The 24,325-nt window shown below is 37.5% G+C and overlaps 1 long non-coding RNA gene across 3 annotated transcripts in view; it reads left to right on the forward strand.

The window, feature by feature from the left end:
• The window catches only part of LOC139184229 (uncharacterized), a 309,385-nt gene that overhangs the window by 172,097 nt on the left and 112,963 nt on the right, over window positions 1–24,325 (forward strand). The window contains exon 1 of one of the 3 annotated variants that reach the window (XR_011567806.1): window positions 835–1,377. The exons of the other annotated variants lie outside the window; for them this stretch is intronic. This is a non-coding gene — a long non-coding RNA (uncharacterized lncRNA). Of the gene's footprint in view, window positions 1–834; window positions 1,378–24,325 lie in introns of those variants that run through there. 3 annotated transcript variants of the gene reach the window in all.

Here is a 24,325-nt window from a genome sequence, read left to right on the forward strand (position 1 = left end):
TTGCAGTCCAAGGGACTCTCAAGAGTCTTCTCCAACACCACAGTTCAAAAGCATCAATTCTTTGGCGCTCAGCTTTCTTCACAGTCCAACTCTCACATCCATACATGACCACTGGGAAAACCATAGCCTTGACTAGACGGACCTTTGTTGGCAAAATAATGTCTCTGCTTTTGAATATACTGTCTAGGTTGGTCATAACTTTTCTTCCAAGGAGTAAGCGTCTTTTAATTTCATGGATGCAGTCACCATCTGCAGTGATTTTGGAGCCCCCCAAAATAAAGTCTGACACTGTTTCCACTGTTTCCCCATCTATTTCCTAAAGCAGCTTCTTAATTCCTCCCAGTAACCCAATAAGGTAAGACAGGTAGTGATAATCAGTTTTTGTTTGTAAGGAAACTGAGCCTCATGTGACTTGTTTTTTCCAAAGTCACAAAATGAGGGATGGAATGGGGAGGGAGGTGGGAGGGGGATTCAGAATGGGGGACACATGTACACCCATGGCTGATTCATGTGAATGTATGGCAGAAACCACTACAATATTGTAAAGTAATTAGCCTGCAATTCAAATAAGTAAATTAAACAATTTGAGAACTCAGAATTCTCCATTACCTAATTAAAAAATATTGTTGCTGTCATCAAGATATTTACCAGTAGAAAAAAAATTATGTCACTTTTGTCACAGACGTCCATATTATCTCTCTAGGTTAGTATCATCTGCGTCTCTAACATAATTTGCTATATTCTACTCCTTTCCAATTCTCATCATTCCTAAATATGATAATTCTTTAGTTTATATGCTTATAATTTTAAAAAATAAATTCCTTTTTAAGCATTTGAGGTTAATTCTTAGATATTCATTATTTTGATAGTGAGGCAAAATAGTAACTTGTTATTGCAATTTTGAGCTGAACTGATAACTAAAGTTTCCATATGTGATTGGGTATTGGGTGCCACATGTGATCTCTCAGTCACTTTTAATACTTTTTTGCCATGAGCTATTTTTTAGCATTAAGTATCATCCTGCACTTAGATGGGGATCTGAAGATTGTACAGTTGCTTAGTTATTTGCTTTTTTCATTGCTTCCCATTTAAGCCAATGACTAAATGAATAATTAGGACTTCGGTTGTGTGAAATAACGTGTTTTATTTGGCATGGACCCTAATGATCAGATAATGAACAGCTTCATTCCTATCAAGAGGATATTCTAAGGGATGGTTTCATTTCTTAATGTTGACCCTCACTCTGAGAGGCAGGCTGCTCTAATCATGATAGTTAATGACCAATAAGTGGCCATTTGTCACATTTTCATTCTTTATTCCAGGCCCCAGCCAATCTCTAACATAAAGGATTCAAGCTATGATGAAATGCTTTAACAGGTAATGATGAGAGAGATGATGAGAATTTTTAGGGCAGGGTTCATGCTCCGTATGTTCACTGTAGTAATCAAGTTGAAAAATAGTAGTTTAGTTCCAAGGCACTACACAGTTTCATTTACTGGATGTTTATTGACTACCTTACATGTAAGTTGCAACAGTTGAAAAAGAAATGAATTTCAAGGCACAAATCTCTGCCTCGAATAATTCTATAGTAGGAAGTCAAGTTCTGATCAAAATTTAAATAAAATAGTCCACGATCTACTTGGGACCTGTGTGCAAAAAATATAAATTCAAAGGAAATATCAGAAGTCTCTGAAAGGTACGAAGACTTTTGAGTTATGTCTTATGTACCCTTGGCTTCTGCATACTTGACTTTAAATATAAACATAACCCAACATTTGAAAAGTTCACAGTTAAATTGTGGAAGTTCATTAACTGCATGATTAAAGCTGATTTGTTATGTTTCAATTTCCGTAATCCATTTACAAGGTTTATCCATTTAAAATCTCTAAATTAGCAGTTTTCTCTGCTTCTATTATTCAGGTCATTGCATCTTAGGTAAGCTAAATGTTTAAGTGCTCCCTGTAAAGAAAGCAAACAAAATTTAAATATCTGCCATAGGAAGGTCAAAACAAGGAAAGTAATCAGCAGTCTGAATAGAAAACTTCTATTAGTTTTTTATTTCATCTTTCCCACCTCATCACCATAAATAATTGCAACTGAGTAAATAAAATTTTGTAAAATATTTTCTTTTAAAACAAATATTTTAATTCTAAAAGAGAAATTGTAATGTGTAAAACTTAGGTCATTTGGATTCCTTTGGCACATAGTATTATCAATAACAGGCACTAAAAGAGGCCTTTTAGTTTATTTTCATTTTAAATTTTAGTTGGAAAATGCATCATGAGAAAGAATATAGGATATATGGCACATCATATCCAATTGAAAAATGATGTAACATTTTATTCCTTATTAAATATTTTCCTCTAATTTATATTTTGCACTATTGATTAGATAGAAGAACACACATAAGTGGAAATCAATAAAATGCAAAGCATCATTGGTTTCCAAGTGTTAACCTCTCAAAAAGGGGTCTTTGTAACAAGAGAGAATTAACAGTTCATAAATTCTTTTTTTAAAAGAAATTTTCTAAAGTTACAGAAAATATCAAAATATAAAATTATTGACTATATTTTTAAGCATTAAGAGAAGTTTTATGAGAACTTTTTGATTCTTTTAAAGAAATATGTATTTACTTAGTTTCTGCTGTGTGTGTCAGACTTTGTAGGATATACAAATATCCTTCCTAAGAATCTTAAAATCAAATAGGAGAAGTAAAATGTCAATATAAGTAACTTCAGTAGTATGTAGAACACACACACACAAAACATAATTGAGAAACACAAAAAGTAATATGAATACCGAAAGATGCAGGTATCACTCCCAGCTGGTGTGACGGGGAGTGAGCTGAATCACCAGAGATTCTAACGATGAAATGCCAGGGCACTGACATGGACCTTTTAGTGATGAAAGTATAAAGAAAAGTGTTAGTCACTCAATCATGTCTGACTCTTTGCATCCCCATGTAGAGTGAGCTAAATCATCAAAGATTTCACAGATCAAGTGGTGGTGTACCGAGATGGTCCATTTACGGATGACATACGTCAAATTTAGAGGTGCCACTCTACAGAAACGAAGGCCATAGTGACATTCTGACTGACTGAGACGAAGTGGAATTGAAGATCAGGAGTTGAAAACTTTTGAAAAATATGTGTGTGAGTTTATGTATAGAGAGCCTTGAATGCCAAATTAAAAGAATGAATATATATCAATATATCAATGAATAAAATGCTTTACTCTTTCTGCTGTACTAAATCTGTGGCTATTTAAAAAATTGAGGCAGCAAGGTCTTACGCCTCAGAAAGCTCACTTTAGGCATTGTGTAGATGCCATAAAAATCAGGAATGGAGTAGGTTAGATGATTATTAACCAGTGGAGGTGATGGAATTCCAGTTGAGCTATTTCAAATCTTAAAAGATGATGCTTTTCAAGTGCTGCATTAAATATGCCAGCAAATTTGGAAAACTCAGTAGTGGCCACAGGACTGGAAAAGGTCAGATTTCATTCCAGTCCTAAAGAGAAGCAATGCCAAAGAATGTGTGAATGACCGCATAATTGCACTCATCTCACATGCTAGCAAAGTAATGCTCAAAATTCTCCAAGCCAGGCTTCAAAGTACGTGAATCAAGAACTTCCAGATGTTCAATCTGGATTTAGAAAAGGCAGAGGAATCAGAGATCAAACTGCCAACATCTGTTGGATTGTTGAAAAAGAAAGAGAATACCAGAAAAACATCTGCTGCTGCTGCTGCTAAGTCGCTTCTGTCGTGTCCGACTCTGTGCGACCCCAATGACGGCAGCCCACCAGGCTTCCCTGTCCATCTACTTCTTCTCTATTGACTATGCCAAAGCCTTTGACTGTGTAGATCACAGCAAACTGTGGAAAATTCTTCTAAGAGGTGAGAATACCAGACCATCTGACTGGCCTCCTGAGAAATCTGTATGCAGGTCAAGAAGCAACAGTTAGAACTGGACATAGAACCAAAGACTAGTTCCAAATTGGGAAAGGAGTATTTCAAGGCTGTATATTGTCACCCTGCTTATTTAACTTATATGTAGAGTACATTATATGAAATGCCAGGCTGGATGAAGTACAAGCTGGAATCAAGATTTCTGGGAGAAGCATCAATAACCTCAGATATGCAGATGACACCACCCTTATGTTAGAAAGTGAAGACCTAAAGAGCCTCTTGATGAAAGTGAAAGAGGAGAGTGAAAAAGTTGGCTTAAAACTCAGCATTCAAAAAACAAAGATCATGGCATCTGGTCCCATCACTTCATGGCAAATAGATGGGGAAACAGTGGAAACAATGACAGACTTTATTTTTTGGGGGCTCCCAAATCACTGCAGATGGTGACTGCAGCCATGAAATTAAAAGATGCTTGCTCCTTGGAAGAAAAGTCATGACAAACTTAGCATATTAAAAAGGACAGACATTACTTTGCTGACAAAGGTCCATATAGTCAAAGCTGCGGTTTTTCCAGTAGTCATGGATGGATGTAAGAGCTGGACTATAAAGAAAGCTGAGTGCCGAAGAATTGATGCTTTTGAACTGTCGTGTTGAGAAAAACTCTTGAGAGTCCCTTGGACAGAAAGGAGATCCAACCAGTCCATCCTAAAGGAAATCAGTCCTGAATATCCTTTGGAAGGATTGATGCTGAAGCTGAAGCTCCAATATTTTGGCCACCTGGTGTGAAGAACTGACTCATTGGAAAAGACCTGATGCTGGGAAAGATAGAGGGCAGGAGGAGAAGGGGACGACAGAGGATGAGATGTTTGAATGGCATCATTAACTTAATGGATGTGAGTTTGAGTAAGCTCTGGCAGTTGGTGATGGACAGGGAAGCCTGGCATGCTGCAGTCCATGGGGTTGCAAAGAGTCAGACATGACTGAGCGACTGAACTGAACTGAACTGTAGAGAGCATTTCTAAGTGGAATGAGGCTTTTTTTTTTTTTTTTCCAGGACTCATGCTAATGTTCTAATTTCATGTAAGTGAAGGTACTTCTGACATGGAGTAGTCACTAGAATGATTTATTTCTTTTCTCTGCACGACTGCATTCACTAATGAGGCCAGAGGCATGGTGTCAGACCACGCAAGTTCCAATGTTCTGCCCTTCCAAAGGTGATCTTCTCAGCAGCTCGAGATCATAGCAGGAGAGAATAAGTGATAGCAAGGACTTGGGTGAGAGGGGAGAGCGTGATGGAAGATGGGAAGAAAGATTTTTTTTTTGAAATTAAAGAATGGAATAAATTGGTAAAAAATATTAATACAGCAGTTTTAGACTGAGGGACTATGACACACTTGAATGCTAAATTATTGCTGTAAAATTCTGCTGCTGAATTATTAAAGTAATTTGACTTTTCTTCTTATGGTAGGCAGAATTCTAAGATATCCCCTAAGATTCCTACTGGCTGAAGGGCATGTCCTGTATAGTTCCTTCTCCTTGAGGGTAGATGGGACTTCTGAGTTGTGAGGCTGTCTCTCTCATGAGTAAATTAAATTATATGGTAAAAGTGATAGAATTTTTGCAGTTGTGATTATGACTCCTTTAATTAGTTAACTTCGAGTCATTTCGAATTCTGAGTGAGCTTGAACTAATCAGACGGGCTCTTAAAAAAGGGTCTAGAATTCAGAAATGCTCTCTGCTGTTGGATTTGAAGGATACTGCTAATTCTAGGGACAGCGGGAAGGCAATTGAGGCTTCAGGGGACAGAGGAAAAGTAGATGCTTCAGAGGACAGCAATCGGGAGGTGGCAACAAAAGTAACAGATTCCAAAAAAAGGCCAGAAGTGGGGTTTTAATAAAGCATTTGGACAGCAATCTGAAGTAGAGGATTTATTTGGCAAAAACAGAATGACGTTCAGCAACATGGAACTGAACATTATTTTTCATGCAAAGTTAAAAAAGTGGTCAGTTCTTCCTGACCACTTGCCCAGTCCCTATCTCTTCGAGAGAGATAGGCTTCATCTAAATTATTTCATCTGATTGATGATTGTCATTTATAACTGTATTGCTACTTCTGTCTCCGGTATGCCTTTGGAAAAGGTGAATGGATTCATTACATATTCTAATATATTGTCTATAGATTATATGATAAAGTCAAGCATGTATCAGCTGATACTTTTTAAGTTGACCTGTCTTTATATTTAGGAATGTGTCTTAATAATAGGTTCTCCTGGTGGCTCAGATGGTAAAGAATCTGCCTGCAATGCAGAAGACATGTGTTCAATCCCAGTGTCGGGAAGATCCCCTGGAGAAGGAAATGGCAACCCACTCCAGTATTCTTGCCTGGAGAATCCCATGGACAGAGAAGCCTGTCGGACTACAGTCCATGGGGTCACAAAGAGTTGGACACGACTGAGTGACTATAACTCACACTGGATTGGAAGAGTAAGACACCATGAGTTATCCAGCTGCAGATAAATGAATTCTGCCAATGACTGCATGAGCTTAGAAGAGGGTCTCAAGCCTCAGATAAGACCATGGCTCTGGCTGACGTCTTGTTTACTGCCTTGTCAAATCCCAAGCAAAGGACCCAGCTAAGAATGGTCCAGACTTCTAACCTGTAGAAACTGTGAGATAACTTACATTTCTTTTCCCTACGTTGCTAAGCCTGTGGTAGTTTGTCACACAGCAATACAAATTTAACATGTTCCTCATTGGATAAATGCTCTGAGAACAGCAGGATGGGCATAATATATACGGAAAATACTTTTACTAAAAATTGAGTGAGAACCCATTGTCATTGCTCAGTGGCTTAGTTCACCTAAACGTATTCAGGCAAGTAGACTTATTTCCCCCAACATCTGGATGTTACTTTTCAGAGTTAGGTGTAGTTTGGGACAGAGTAGTTCATCAGCTAGGGCATAACATGGCCATGTGATACTGTGACAGAGAAAAAATATACCCCTCTTTATCTCACTTAATGATCATTGGGAAATGATCATTGGTTTGCTAAAGGGAGAAAATGGGCTATTTTGGTTAGAAATGGACATGGGTTCGTTAACATTATCAGTTAATTTATTATGAAACTCTATAATTCATTCTACCTCTTTGCTTCTGTCTGGAAAGCATTTTCTTATATTGCACTGAAGAATGTAATTAAGAGCTGAATCAATCATTGGTGTATCGTAGAGATAGAAATAATGGTTATTAGTTTTATGACTTAGCAGGTAAAGAATTAGTCTGCAAAGCAGGAGACACAGGAGATGCAGGTTCAATCCTTGGGTCAGGAAGATTCCATGAAGAAGGAAATAGCAACCCCACTCCAGTATTCTTGCCTGAAAAATCCCATGGACAGAGGAGCCTGGAGGGCTACATCCAAATGCCTGCAAAGAGTTGGACACAGCCGAGTGACTAAGTACACACACGCACTGCTCCTTTCCTGCCAGCTTTCCTACTTGATTCTAAAATAATAAAAATTGATTCTTAAAAAGGATGAATAAATTAGCAAAAACACTGTAAGAAGAGTAAAGTTCCAAAGTTATACTAAGAAACAGCTTGGCAGTTTTTTAGGAATGAAGAGAAAATAGGGTGGTTCTCTATAGGGTATAGCACATGGAATTCATTTATAAGAAGTGCTTCAATGGGACAGCAGAAAGGTTTAGTAGTCCCCTAATTGTGTCCTCAGGAACATGAGCTTGGAAAGGTTGCTTTACCCTTTTCTTCTGAAGTCTAGATTTGAAGCCCCATGCCTTATTGTAGGAGAAGGAAATGGCACCCCTCTCCAGTACTCTTCCCTGGAAAATCCCATGGACAGAGGAGACTGGTGGGCTACAGTCCCTGGGGTCCCTAGGAGTCAGACACGACTGAGCGACTTCACTTTCACTTTTCACTTTCATGCACTGGAGAAGGAAATGGCAACCCACTCCAGTGTTCTTGCCTGGAGAATCCCAGGGACGGGGGAGCCTGGTGGGCTGTCATCTCTGGGGTTGCACAGAGTCGGACATGACTGAAGCGACTTAGCAGCCTTATTGTAACAATAGGAATGGAAATCAGATAGTAACAGAATCTCTCAAAAAATGGAATCAGAGGCTAAGAGGAGATACAGAAACCCAAACAGTGAAGGCAGAAGAGTAAGAGGAGGGAAGGAAAAAAAAGAGGGAGCAAGAGAGACGGCGTACCCTAGTGTCCTTTGATGAACATGTTCTGAACTGTCTCAGTTCAATTCAACGTTCAGTCCTGTCCACTCTTTGACCCCATGGGCTGTAGCATACCAGGCTTCCTTGTCCATAACCAATTCCCAGAGCTTGTTCAAACTCAGGTCCATCGAGTTGATGATGCCATCCAACCATCTCATCCTCTGTCGTCCCCTTCTCCTCCTGCCTTCAATCTTTCCCAGCTTCAGGGTCTTTTCCAAGGAATCAGCTCTTTGCATCAGGTGGCCAAAGTATTGGAGTTTCAGCTTCAACCTTCCAATGAATATTCAGGACTGATTTCCTTTAGGATGGACTGGTTGCATCTCCTTGCAGTCCAAGGGACTCTCAAGAGCCTTCTCCAACACCGCAGTTCAAAAGCATCAATTCTTCAGTGCTCAGCTTTCTTTATAGTCCAACTCTCACATGACCCCACAGTGAGAGATTTTCTTTGCCCTCATCTACCATGTTCCTTCCTGAATAATATCCAATTCAATATTTTTCGTCTTCATGGGGAACTAAAGTTTACAAGTCATTTTTACTGGAATTATGACATTTTAGGGTACAAAGTATATACATGCACGCTTTCATATTCAGTTAGCCTTATTTAGCTTAAAGTTTCTCATCCTCTGCATTGTTTTCCTACAACCACATGTTGACTAGCTACGGCCTTTGGGTCATTCTAATGTTTCAGGATACCACCCTTGTACTTCTCATCCCACCTAAGCCAGAAGCTCAAGGTATTTTTTTAAACAATTTTCTAATTGGGTTATAGGTAATTTACAGTGTTGTGTTAGTTTCAAGTGTTCAGCAAAGTGAATGCTATACATATATCTATTCTTTTTCTGATTCTTTTCCTGTACAGGCTGTCACAGAATATTGAGTAGAGTTTCCTATTCTGTAAAATAGGTTCTTGTTGTTTATCTACTTTATATATAATTGTAATGTGTATATGTTAATTTCAAACCTTTAATTTATCTCCTTCTTCCTCCATGCCCTACTAAAAGTACTTTTACCACGTGCTTTGTCCTGAAAAGGTAGTGTACTTTCTCTTTGGTCTCTATTGTTTTTATGACAAAAATATTATCCTTTAATTATCTATATGTGAATTCATTTATATGTTCTGCAGAGAAATGTGAATACAAATACTTCTCACAGAGCAATGTCATTGGTAACAAATACATTGAATTGTGTAGGAAACCAAGGTCGTGTTTCACTGAGCTTGAAGATGGGAGCCTATTCCAGGCCTCTGACCACAGAAAGTTTGTTGTCACGTCTTGGCCTATCCGTGCTTTTAAAAATTCTTTGTCCCTTGTCTAAAGTGGTATCCAGTGCAGGGCCATGACCTGCAGTAATCATACTCTTCCTCTGGAATCTCAATGTGTAACTTCTTTGAAATAAATTTTGTTCCCCATGCTCTCCATCACCCTCTGTTCTCTGCCTGAATCCAGTAGCTTTGTTGTGTCAAAATCATGAGTCTCTAATCACAATCCATCAGGAAACCACTCGAGATAAATTTTTCTTGGATATGCTGTCTTTAAAAAGGAACACCAGAATAGGATGTGAACATCCCTGTTACTATTATCGTGTGGTTATTCAGACTCCTATCACCCCTGTTCTTTTATTTTTTTAAATACTATATTTTTTTTGAAGAGGGAGAAATGCTTACCACACAATTAGAGGACAGTATACCATCTGGATAAAGGAATTTTTGAACTGTATGAAAGACTCCCTTAAAGCTGACATCCTTTTTAACAGTTCCATCAATAGCTTGGTTGAAAATATGAAATGAACGCTCATTAAAAATATGCCTCATCAAAGCTTGAAGAGGGTATGGAAATATTTGAGGTCAGAATTAGGATTTCAAGAAAATGAATGTTGACTAAAATAATCAAAAGGAAATATAAGGATATATGTACATACTGAATTTGAGCCCAAAATGTCAATCGCATAAGTACAGGTTAGGGCAATACCTGGCTTGGGAGCAGGTGTTCATCAATATTAATTAATAACAAAGCAAAACAAGAAACAGAATAAGCTACATCTGCTGCAGCTGCTAAGTCACTTCAGTCGTGTCCGACTCTGTGCAACCCCATATACGGCAGCCCACCAGGCTCTCCCGTCCCTGGGATTCTCCAGGCAAGAACACTGGAGTGGGTTGCCATTTCCTTCTCCAATGCATGAAAGTGAAAACTGAAAGTGAAGTCGCTCAGTCGTGTCTGACTCCTAGCGACCCCATGGACTGCAGCCCACCAGGCTCCTTGGTCCATGGGATTTTCTAGGCAAGAGTACTGACGTTGGGTGCCATTGCCTTCTCTGAATAAGCTACAGAGTTTCTACTTAAGCAGTAAGATGATGTTTTCTCTAAAATAGATTATGTAATCTTATCCTACATAATATTATTAAAAAGAATAAAATATCCTAGCAACCCACTCCAGTACTCTTGCCTGGAAACTCCCATGGACGGAGGAGCCTGGTAGGCTGCAGTCCATGGGGTCGCTAAGAGTCTGGCATAACTGAGCGACTTCATTTTCCTTTTTGATTTTCATGCATTGGAGAAGGAAATGGCACCCCACTCCAGTACTCTTGCCTGGAAACTCCCATGGACGGAGGAGCCTGGCGGGCTGCCGTCTATGGGGTCGCACAGAGTTGGACATGACTGAAGCAACTTAGCAGCAGCAGCAGCAGCAGTAGCAAATATATATATATATATACAAGTATATTCATAATTTATATGTGTTGATATGAATTGTAGGGTGAGGCAAGGGAAACCACACAGAAAACCATCACATTGGTTAACTTTGGAGACAAGTTGTTTTTTTATCTAATCTTGCTTTGAAAATTTGAAGTTATAATTGCCATATATAAAATAATGTCAAGGGTATATAGAACTCCTAAATAAGTAAAAATAATAATAGCATCTATATTTCTGTTATATTTGTATAGAAAACTACAGTTTATATTATATAATAAATTAACATTCTTAATTGAAATTATTCTTTAATTTTGACTTTAATTGTTTCCCTATAACTCTGTAAGATATGTAAGGCAGGACTTTTTTACTTTTAGGTGTTAATGTAAACTCGTAGAGGCAAAGTAACTTAATTTGATCTGAGTTCCAGTGATCATAAGAATAACACAAATATGTCTTTCCAGAAGCACTGTTCTGGTTGAGTCAGATTAGCAACAGAGGAAGAGAAGCCTCATTTGGTATTCTGTGTTGAATGCATGCATGTCTAAATGGGAAAATATAATATACAGTGTAAAATAATATCTTAATGTATATTTTATCTGTATAAGTAGTGTAATAGAAAATAATGCCCTATAATGTAAAATCACATAATAAAGTTAGAGATTTAATCATATATTCAGTTCATTTAATGTTTTAGTAGGGATATTAAAAAACTGAAACTCATCAAAGATAATCATCGAAAAGTGTGCTAACATTCTAAAAATCATGGTTTAAAATATTAATGTGAAAGAATTGAGAAATGTTTTTAAAGAGCAAGCTTCAAAGGAGTAGAGACCATTTCTATAGGCACAGAATAATTATTTGTTCAATGACATAATTTCTGTCATTTATTTGAAGAAAAAACATTTGCATTACTTTAGGGGATAGTCATAGAAATAAGTACTGAAAGTTATAGTGAGACAAATTCCAGCTATGTTTCTATAAAGAAGAAATTTCTCATGGTAAGTGGTTTTTTGAGGCTTTTAAAAATATTTGGGTCTTGCCTGGAGAATCCCATGGACGGAGGAGCCTGGTGGGCTGCAGTCCATGGGGCCGCTAAGAGTCGGACACGACTGAGCGACTTCACTTTCACTTTCACTTTTCACTTTCATGGATTGGAGAAGGAAATGGCAAAACCCACTCCAGTGTTCTTGCCTGGAGAACCCCAGGGACACAGGAGCCTGTTGGGCTGCCGTCTATGGGGTCGCACGGAATCAGACATGACTTGACGCGACTTAGCAGCAGCAGCAGCCACTGCAGAAGTCTCTTAATTTTAAGTGTCTACTTTTCAGTTTAGGTACTAAAAGCTGTTTTGCTAATAGCAGAATATTTGCAGGTAAATAATAAGCCATATACACGTGATATTTTTACTGAAACTTAGACTATTATCAAAACTCATTATTTCCATGACCTCAAGGCAAGACTAAATAATTCAGTGAGTGCCTAGGCTCAGTAGTTGTGAGTGCAGGCTCAGTTGCTCCAGGGCATGTTGGATCTTAGTTCCTGAGCAGGGATGGAACCTGCATTCCCTGCATTGCAATGCGAATACTTAACCACTGAAACTGCAGGGAAATCCCATAGTTTTTCCAATTTTTAATGTAAAATGGCCAAAAAGAAAAAGGACCATAACTGGAGGAAAGCTTTATGTTTGGGTTGGAGAGTGATTATGGATAACATGCATAGTGTATATGTGTGTGTGTGTGTGTGTGCGCACGTGCACTCACACACACACACACACACACACACACACACGTTGCAGTCCAACTCTCTGCAACCCCGTGGACTGTAGCCCACCAGGCTCCTCTGTCCATGGAATTTCCCAGGCAAGCATAATGAGGCAGGTTGCCATTTCCTCCTCTAGGGGATCTTCTTGGCCCAGGGACTGAACCTGCTTCTCTTGTGTCTCCTGCATTGGCAGGTGGATTCTTTACCACTGCACCGCCTGGGGAGCCCCAAAATGCACAGTATACTTTGTTTATTGGGAGGAAAATATGTTTTGATGACATACCAACAATTATAAATTTTATTTTTAGTTTCCTTTATTATGGATAAATCCTTTGAAGTGTTGCATACATCAGGACATTGTATATGGGATATTGTTGGAGCTTCATTTTACCTTTCAGAAGAGCTGAATTTAGAGAAGCTCAGTATGCTTTAAGTGTGTAATGGATCTTGATAGTCACCAAGGGAACATATTTTTGTCTTGCTTGCTTTAAAATAAATGGCCTATCTCTTTTTTCTTTGATGGTCAGTTTATTTCTTAAATATATATCAAACCAAATTGATTTTGTTGAGAGTTAACCTCATTATCCAGTTCATTTAAGAGAACATCTGTAAAATGCAAGTTAAAAAATTACTTGAAATTTAAGCCAAAACTATTGATGCCGACAGATTATTTATATATATATATATAATCAAATTTTGAATCACGTTTAAAAATCTACAGATTAAAGAACAGAAATTTATACATGAAAGACAAGCCCAGAGATCTGATTTTTTTGGAGTGATAAAACTTTTCATCTTAGAAGTTAAAATATTATACATTGAACTATGTGTTATATATTTTATATATGTGTGTATATGTATGTATAAATATACATACACACACGTGCACACACACACACACACACATATATATATTTGGTGGTGTAGAAGGGTTATAGACTCATTTTCTTAGGACATATTCTATAATAACTTAGAAATATCTTTTTTGATCAAGTGAGTATAAACTCAGGGTTCAGGGCAGCTTAAAGTTTTGTGGTGGATGTATTTCATACACACAATATATACTAAAAACTGTCATGGTAAATATAAAATATGAACAAGACTCTTGAAAGAATTAGAGTGAAAGTTTATAGTATTATAGCATGTGTTTCTCAAAATCACTGTATTGCCTGATCACTGCTTCAATGTTTACAATTAGTTGAAGGCTCAGCTTGCCTATCTGAATGGTGAAATTTTGATCTTTTTACTTAGCTTGTGTTTCAGGAAGGCAGCTCTGAATCCTTTGTCTACCTTCATAGACTAAGAAAGACTTCTTGAGGCCATACAGAAGCAACAGAACAGACTTTATAACTATGATTTTCAGAGTAATACTGTGTCTCAAGGAGTGATACAAATAACTGGCTCATTTTTTTCTAGTTGTGTGATAGGATGGCAATCTTTTGCTTAAAGGTTCTCCATGTAAAAAATGGATATATCACGAATACCATCTATCTTTTTGTGAATGAAAATAATTTATAGGATGTGTAAGAGTACTTTGTAGTGTATAATTTTCTGCAAAGGCTCAGTAATTAAGAGAACAGCTCATTTAAAACTATAAATCGAGCATCTTAGAGGGGGAAGAATTCCAGGAAATAAACCAGGCAAAGTGCCACTGTGTCACCGTTCTGGGCAGATTGTTTCGCTGTGGCGAGGTGTGGTAGTTTTATCAACTCCTTGAAGCATCAACCTGGCAGACACCAGGTTACCCTTTAGAGCTGACCTTGCCTGTTGACAAGATCTCTGACTTGAAGTTCTACGCAGTTACTCAGTGTGAGTCATTCTGCGAATAAAGAACATGAGGTTTTCAAGAAGCTTTTGGTTTAGTAGGGAAAGCCAGGGTTAAATAACTCTTGATAATGTCTTGCATGGAATTGACAAGTGGCAGGGCAAGTGCAAGCTGCTCAGAGCACACAGTAGGAACACAGAAGCTCTTTCCATGTGGATTAAGAGTTGGTTGGAAAAACCTTTCCAGGGATGTGCCTTGTATTTAGCTCTCTGCTACTGGGCACAAGTTTGTGATGGGAAGGGGCATAGGCTCCAAGGAGGTAGCACTATGTATCAGAAAAATTCCAAATAAGATTACTTAAGAATTTTTGTTTATTCTATTTATATCATTTGTTGACTGTTGTCTCTCTTCAGTCTGTATTTTATCGTGTGTCCTCCCACCCTACCTTCCAGGTTTTTACAGTTTCCTTATGCACAATAAAGTCCCGAGTTTAGCTTCCAAGTTTCCCCACAATCTGACACTTACTCATAAATCTTAAAATTCAATCAAAAAGAAGCACCCTCTAGACAGGATGGTATTTGAGATTTCTTGTATGTGAATTTTGGTCTTCACATATCTGGGCCTGTAAAAATAATTTAAGACATAACCCAAATCCTATCTTCTTCATAAATTTTCTGATTCCACTCTTTGGAAGAAGACCTTCTTTCCAGAGAAAAAGATTTATTGTCTATAATGTTAATTTGTTACTCACTCCATGGGATATTTTCTGGGATTTCACCCACAGAAAATATTCAAATTATAGAATTATTTAATCTGAAAAGAAAGCATGACTACTTCAAAAATAAGTGAGAAAGTTATTTATAGGCCATAATTATATTTTGAGCTCATGAGTCTTAATACCATAAAGTTTTCACATACTTTTATCCCTGCTCTGCCTCAAACATTGACTAACTCATTCTGAAGAATACAGCACATCTATTTTATAGCTTGAGAATTTTTTTTAACAGTTCTGATTTTAAAATTATAAAGTTATGCCTAAGATATTATACTTTTCTGAATGCTTATATTTGGTTCTCTGGCTAGGTTTTTTACAAGCCCTATTAGATAAGAACTTTTATTCCTTCTTTCCTGTCTTCCTTGTCTTTTCCCTTGCTTTTTCTCTCTGTTTTCCCACCCTTCATTCTTTTTTCCTTCTCATCCCTTTGTGTTTATTCAGTAAATATGGTTAAAATACACATGCCTTTAGGGAGGATGTGAATAGGAAAGGACTGGCTTTCATTAAATAGTCTAAGATAAAGAACTACCAGGATACACCATGGAAACCTTGTGGAGGTAATATAGTTAGATTTCAAGAGATTCTAGAATTAGACTCTGGAAGATGTTTACTTACCAAAAATAGCTACTCCATTTCTTTTTTTCTCCCTGTAAGAAAAACGTATTCTCTTATCTCCAGTTGTCTCTTTTGTATCTGCCCCAATTTCTCGTTTTCTTTGTAAATCTGTCTCAACTAGCTTGTAATCACAAATAACACAAAAAATGCCAGCACATCTTTCTTTCTCTGAGAAGCAGGATCTAGATTCAGAGCCACAGCCAACTGATGGGTATATTTGTATTTGAGAGTCCAAATGAGAGAGAGAGAGAGAGAATTGAGTTTGCTCAGTTCATGAGTTAGGTCTCCACTCTTAATTCAAACAGAAGAGGGCAAGGATTATGAAGGGACAGACTTGTCAAGTGATGCTACTCCTTCTGGCTAGACTCATGGCAGTATGGGGCTAGTTCATCAGACAAGAGAGCATCCTGAACCTGTCAACTGTATTTGTCATATGTAGGCGTTATGACTACCAAAGGGTGACATTTCAGGAGGCAAAAGTCGAGCTAGAATAAAGGAATGAAATTAAAAAAGAAATAATGAGTATAGAACTTCATAAGTACATCAACTGCTGCTGCTGCTGCTGCTAAGTCACTTCAGTCATGTCCGACTCTGTGTGACCCCGTAGATGGCAGTCCACCAGGCTCCCCTGTCCCTGGGATTCTCCAGGCAAGAACACTGGAGTGGGTTGACATTTCCTTCTCCAATGTGTGAAAGTGAAAAGTGAAAGTGAAGTCGCTCAGTCGTGTCTGACCCTTAGCAACCCCATGGACTGCAGCCTACCAGGCTCCTCCGTCCATGGGATTTTCCAGGCAAGAATTCTGGAGTGGGGTCCCATTGCCTTCTCCGAGTACATCAACAAATTTAAACTATTATTGACACATTAAATGAAAACATGATTTGAGAAGAATAAAAGTGCAATACAATTTTAAGTGAAATATATTTTTTGAATTACTTTCCTTTAAAACTAACAAATATGGATTAGATGTTTCAAGATAATTCCTTCAGATATTTAATGAAATATATACATCATATATATTTGTGTATATTTATATAATGTATATTGTGTATATTTATATAATGTGTGTATGTGTGTGTGTGTGTATATGCTACCATATTTTATTTTCAGTGATAGATTTTAAGGAGATAATAGTGAAAATATTATTGTAGGTGATTTCTTCAAGTAGTACTGTTGTTAGGGGAAACAGACAAGTGAACAGAAAATTACAATGTATTACAACTTATGTGAAAGAACAGGTTGATTATGGGAGTGCATAAGGAGCAATTATCTTAGGATTCTGGGAAAGCTTGCTGAAAGATATTGCATGTAAGTTGAAACCTTAAGAATGAGTAGGAATTAGAGAAAGAGGGAGGGAAAAGAATTGCAGACAGAGGAACTGCATGTGTAAAGTCCCTAAGACTAGAGAGACCGTGATTGGTTTACGGAATTTAAAGACACTAACAAGTCTGAAACGTGGAGAAGCAGCAAGGGATGTGGCTTGAGAGAGGAATCACAGATCAGGAAGCACCTGGTAAGACATGGTAGAGTTTATAGGGTGGAAACTTACAACACTATAGAGCCCTTATAACGTTTTATTCAGGGGCAGAACATGATCAGATTTGCCATTTGTAAAGAAGGAAAACTGTTCAGCGTGGCAAAAATTGAAAGAAAGCAACTTGAATTTTGAGAGTGTTGCAACAATTCTCCTGTAGGGTTATCTGAGTTTATAAAAGAAGTTTACAGTGGGAATGGAGAGAAGCAGAGGGGTCAAGAAGTATTTTGAAATAAAATATGTAGAACTTGTTGCTTGTAGAAAGTAATGAAGATAAAATTGTTCCCTATGGCTCTCAGGTTTCCATTTGAGGATACTGTCTGAATTGTGGTATCATTCACTAATATAAAAACCCTGGAAGAAGAAAAGCAGGCTCCTTGGAAAAGGAAAACAATAATTTGAGTACTGAATAGGTAAAACTCAAGAAACTGAAAGGCACGTAAAAGTGTCCTTAGTTGCGGAAAGTCATTGTTTGCTACCAATATTTAGTAGCAATTTCTTATTTTTAAGATACAGTTTAGTCCTGATACTGCTACTGCTAAGTCACTTCAGTCGTGTCCAACTCTGTGCGACCCCATAGACGGCAGCCCAACAGGCTCCTCTGTCCTCAGGATTCTCCAGGCAAGAACACTGGAGTGGGTTGCCATTTCCCTCTCCAATGCATGAAAGTGAAAAGTGAAAGTGAAGTCGCTCAGTAGTGTCCAACTCTTAGCGACCCCATGGACTGCAGCCTGCCAGGCTCCTCCGTCCATGGGATTTTCCAGGCAAGAGTACTGGAGTGGGGTGCCATTGCCTTCTCCATAGTCCTGATAAGAATACGTTAAATACCTATTAACTTTCTAACTTTAATCTAGCCACATCCCACCCCTTGATTGAGTTTTCTAAAACACATTTCTGATTATGTTACTTACCATTCAATATCTTTGAAAGTGAAAGTGAAGTCACTCAGTCATGTCCGACTCTTTACAACTCCTTGGACTGTAGCCCACCAGGCTCCTCAGTCCATGGGGTTTTCCAGGCAAGAATACTGGAGTGGGTTACCATTTCCTTTTCCAGGAGATCTTCCTGACCCAGGGATTGAACTCCGGTCTCCCGCATTGTAGGCAGACGCTTTACCTTCTGAGCCACCAGGGATGTCGTTTAATAAATATTGCTGCTAAATGGAAAATAAGTAGTTTATTTATTATTATTGTTTTGCTACCATTTTATAAATAGAAGATACTAAAATTTTGTAATGATTCATAGTTTTCTTTAAATTTACTTATTCAGTGCCTATAATATGCAACACACTACTGATAAACAGAAAAGAAAATGGAATAAGGTAATGATCTTCAGTAGAGTTTAAATCTGTATAACATTCAGTTTAATTTTACATAATTGTGTATCACAAGAGTGAAGTAGAAATAATCAAAATAAAGAGTGCCTTGAAAGTGCTGTCATTCAATAGAGCCTCAGAAACCCAGAAATGTTAAGGAATTCATAAGGGAATAAAGTTTAACCATGTGGGTATTGAAGATACTGAAAATATGAAAAAACTAGATTCTCATTTATCTAGTGATGAAAAAGGTCATTCATTATTTTTGTGAGGGCAATTTCAGGAGATCAGTGAGTCCCTAAGTCAATCGTGAGAATATCATAGAGAGAAATGAAGAGAGCAACCATAGTCTACATTCAATTGCCTTTTATATAAACGGATGAAGTTGATGGATAAAAGCTGGGACTAAAAATGTGATTGATGTGTATATGTGTCTCTGTGTGTATATACATGTAAGAGTGCATATATATATCATTGTGAATCTTATAAAGAATTCAGACAATTGGGATCTTCAGAGAGAATATTGTGACAATGCTTATGAATTAAAAATAATATTCAGTATCCTATGTTCTTGAGTTGGAATAATTAATATTGGGAAAATGACCATACTACAGAAGGCAATCTGTTGGTTTAATGCAATCCCTATCAAATTAGTCATGATGTTTTTCACAGAACTGAACAAATAATTCTAAAATTTATATGGAATCACAAAATTGCTTTGGTAATTCTGAGGAAAAAGAGTAAAGCTGGAGGCATAACCTTCCTGGGCTTTGGATACTACTATAAAGCCGCAGCAACCAAAACAGCATGGTGTTGGTGCAAAAACAGACATATGGGTCAATGGAACAGAACGGACATCCCCAAAAGAAATCCACCTATCTGCAGTCACTGAATCTTCGACAAAGGAGGCAGGAATACACATTGGCAAAACAAAAGTCTCTTCAGCAAGTAGTATTGGGAAGGTTGGGCAGCTGTATATAAATAAATGAAGTTAGAGCACTCCCTCACACCATACACAAAGATAAAAATGACTTACAGTCTTAAATATAAGGCAAGACCCCCAAAACTCCTGGAAGAGAATATAGGCAAAATATTTTCTGAGATAAATTGTAGCAATGTTTACTTCGGTCAGTCTTCCAAAGCAAAACAGATACACACATGGTGCCTAATAAAAAGTATAAGCTTATGCATAGCAAGTGAATCCATAAGCAAAACAAAAAGACAACCTACAGAATAGGAGAAAGTATTTGCAAATTATGCTACTGACAAGGGCTTAATTTTCAAAATACAAGAATAGCTCAAGCAGTTCAATATCAGAAAAACAACGCCCTCCCCTCCAAATGAACAGAAGACTTAAATAGACATTTCTCCAAAGAGACATACAGGTGGTCAACAGACATACGAAAAGATGCTCAATATCACTAATTATTAGAGAAATGCAAATCAAAACTATATTGAGGTATCACCTTACACCAGTCAGAATGACCATCATCAAAAGTCTACAAATAACAAATGCTGGAGAAATGGTGGAGAAAAAGGAGCCCTTCTACACTCTTGGTGGGAATGTAAATTGATGCAGTCACCATGGAAAACAGTAGGGAGATCCCTTAAGAAACTAAAAATAGAGTTACCCTATGATCCAGTATTTCCACTCCTGGACATATATCCAGAAAAAATGAAAACTCTAATTTAAAAAGATGCATACACCCTTTTGTTCATAGCAGTACTATTTACTGCTATCTATGTAGTAGCTAGATAGGCAAGCAGCCTAAGTATCTAGTGACAGTTGAGTGGATAAAGAAGATATGGAGCATAAACACAACGGAATATTCCTCAGCCATGAAAAAGAATGTAATAATGCCGTTTGCAGCAACATGCATGGACTTGGAGGTTATCATACTAAACAGAGTAAGTCAAAGACAGATATCATATGACAGTGTTTATGTGTGGAATCTAAAAAAGACATGTGTGTGTTAGTTGCTCAGTGGTGTCTGACTCTTTGTGACCCCGTGGATGTAGCTACCCAGGTTCCTCTGTCTATGGAATTCTCCAGGCATGAATACTGGAGTGGGTTGCCATTCCCTTCTCCAGGGGATCTTCCCGACCCAGGGATTGAACCTGGGTCTTCCACGTTGAGGGCAGATTCTGATAAAAAGAAGATATAAATGAAATTATTTCCAAACAGAAACAGATTCATAAATATAGGAAATAAGCTCTTAGTTATCAGAGGAGAAGGGGAGGGATAAATTAGGAGCTTGGGATGAACAGGTACACACTACTGTGTTTAAAAGAGAGAAATGGCAAGGTCCCACTCTATAGCACAGGGAACCATATTCATTGTCTTGTAATTACCTATAATGAAAGGAATCTGAAAAAGAATATATGTATCTATGTACACATATATCTTATATGAGTAAATACATATTAAAAGAGTTTTGGACAATTTCATAGATGTGGAAAGACTATACAATAGAGTTCAAGACTGCCAAAGCAATCAGGACTTGAGGGAGCAAGGTCCTAGATAAATGGCAGATACAACCAAGGGTCCAATGTTCACCAGCTTTCTCTCTTGAGAAGTTTTTGGGATTCTTAAGTTTCACAAGGTAAAACAAGCAGAAAGCCTCTAAAAAGCAGAGAGCCAAATTTAAAATTCCAATGAGACGAAAAGCATAGATCCAGAATTGCCAATGAAGAAAGTGAAAGTGAAGTTGCTCAGTCGTCTCCGACTCTTTGCGACCCCATGGACTGTAGCGATCAGGTTCCTCTGTCCATGGGATTTTCCAGGCAAGAGTGCTGGAGTGGATTGCCATTTCCTTCTCCAGGGGATCTTCCTGACCCAGGAATCGATCCCGGGTCTCCTGCGATTGCAGGCAGACGCTTTACTGTCTGGGAAAGGTCCCTCTGAATAACCCAGGTTTTTCGATCTGAAGGGCTAGGTTCTAATCATAGTCATTAATTAGAGGCAGAGAATCAACCTTAAAAAAACTGAAGCCCACCCCTGAGTCATGCACAGACAAGGAAAAAAAAAATATTGTTAGCAGAGAGAGAAAAAAAGCCATAAATTTTAGAAAAGCAAAATAAAACTGAGGACTACATTTTCAAGCAAAATGAAAGCAATCAGAAAATGATGGAATAGCATTTTAAAAATTGTGAAAGAAGACAGCTGTTTACTTGGAGTTTTAGAAACTAGTCAAACTATCCTTCAAAGGTGAAGATACAAATAAATATTTCCCGACAAAAATGGGAGAATTTTTCCAATACAAATTAAATTTTGCACATTGAATAATACTGAGGGGCATTCTTAAGGTTAAGGAAAATGCTGGGAGATGGAAATACAAATACACATGAAAAAGTTAGACCCCTGAAAGGGCAAACGTGTGAGTCAATATGAATGAATATTCACTGCACAAAAAAGTAGCAAAAATGCATTCCTACACTAGCACTAGAATAGGTAGGTATATGGAGTAAAAGTGAATATTGTAATCTCTAGGACAGGTCTTTCTCACTATTTTTATCCTAGAAAAACCCAAATGGAATAATAATTTTGGGGTCTCAGGAAAGTTCTACATAATAGCTGTCATAACTATATTTCACATCACATTAGTATGATCAGTTAAATTGTAGATAGAATGATGTAATATTGTTTTCAATGCTCTTTTTGACAGAAAATGGCATTTTCTGTCCATTTTTTCACTATTATATTAGCCTTTTCTTTTTGTGTTATTTCTTTTTTCCACAAAAGGAAATTCAATAGCGTAAGTAAAAAAAAAAAATTAGTTTCCCCTTTGAAAAGTTATAATTGTCTTTTATCTAAGAATGTCTATACAAAGTAGAAGATATGGTACATAGCATGTGGTATGCATAAGAATGGTTTTTCCTCCTATTTAAAAATACAAATATTTTTTTACTCAACTTTCTCTTAAAAATAAGATAAACTTAGCTAACTTTTCTTAAAATTAATTGTCATTCTTCACAGATTTTAGATCAGATAAGTTTATGTGTGTATATATATATATATATATATATATATAAAGAGAGAGAGAGAGAAGGCAATGGCAACCCACTCCAGGACTCTTGCCTGGAAAATCCCATGGACGGAGGGGCCTGGTAGGCTGCAGTCCGTGGGGTCGCTAGGAGTCTGACACGACTGAACGACTTCACTTTCACTTTTCACTTTCATGCATTGGAGAAGGAAACGGCAATCCACTCCAGTGTTCTTGCCTGGAGAATCCCAGGGACGGAGGAGCCTGGTGGGCTGCCATCTATGGGGTCGCACAGAGTCGGACACGACTGAAGCGACTTAGCAGCATATATATATATATATAGTTTAACTAAAACCATCAAGCCAAGAATACAGAAAATTCTATAAGCACAAGGAAGGATAAATACACACAAAAATTAGGTTCTAAGCACATTATTCTAATACACACTTAAAGGCAAAGACAAAAAATATTAGTAAAGAGAAAAAAGACGTTGATGTGCTTTTCTCTTAGGCATTGTATTGTTGGGTCTTATCTTTGTAACCAGTCTGATAATGGCTTCATTTTAAATGGACTTTTAATGTTATCATATATTTAATGTGATTAGTGATATGACTAGGTTATAATCTAGGGGCTTCCCTCATAGCTCAGTTGGTAAATAGTCTGCCTGCAATCCAGGAGACTTGGGTTTGATTCCTGTGTCGGAAAGATCCTCTGGAGAAGGAAACAGCAACCCACTCCAGTATTCTTGCCTGGAGAATCCCCATGGACAGAGGAGCCTGGCAGGCCATACTCCATGGGGTTGCAAGAATAGCACACACTTTAGTGACTAAACCACCACCACCTAGATTTTAATCTACTATCATGTTATTTCTTTTCTGTTTGTCCCTTCTGTTCTTTGTCATTTCTTCCCTTATTTTCTCTCTTCTATTGTTTAATAATCTCTTATGATTTGTTTCATCTCCTTTTGGCTTATTTCAGTGAACCAATATTTTAGCGTTTGTTTATACTAAAACAATCACTCAAATAACAGAACAATTACAGCAGTGTTTGTTGTGTTATCTGAATGATTGCTTAAGTGTTAATAGTGTGTATTTTTAATTTATCACATTTTACCTCCAATTACTATTATAATACCTCATGTATAGGGCTTCCCTAGTGGCTCAGACAGTAAAAAATCCACCTGCAGTGCAGGAGATCCAGGTTCGATCCCTGGGCTGGGATGATTCCCTGGGGAAGGGAAGGGCTACATACTCCAGTAACTTGCCTGGAGAATTCCATGGACTGAAGAGCCTGGCAGTTTACAGTCTATGGCTTGCAAAGAATTGAACATGACTGAGCAACTAAGACTTTCATGTATAGTAAAGTAACTTTAAAACGTTATACATTTGCTTTTCCTCTCCTGGTTTTTGTACTATTGTTGTCTTATGTTTGGTGTTTATATATGTTATTAAACTCCTAGATACATTGTTCTAATTTTTTATTTAAACAACTAATTATCCTTGGAAGAGATTTAACTAATGAAAAGTTTTACATTTATCCACATATTTACAATTTCTGGTGGCCTTGATTTTTTTTGTTGATCTAGGTTTCAATCTGGTCATATTTTTTTTTTTTTTCTGATTGAAGGACCTACTGTAATTTTTATTACAGTGCAGATCTGGTAACGAGGAACTATTTCACATGTTATAAGAATTGATGCTTTTGAACTGTGGTGTTGGAGAAGACTCTTGAGAGTCCCTTGGACTGCAA

This window comes from Bos indicus, chromosome 7 (genome assembly GCF_029378745.1).
Source record: "Bos indicus isolate NIAB-ARS_2022 breed Sahiwal x Tharparkar chromosome 7, NIAB-ARS_B.indTharparkar_mat_pri_1.0, whole genome shotgun sequence".
Lineage (NCBI taxonomy): Eukaryota > Metazoa > Chordata > Mammalia > Artiodactyla > Bovidae > Bos > Bos indicus.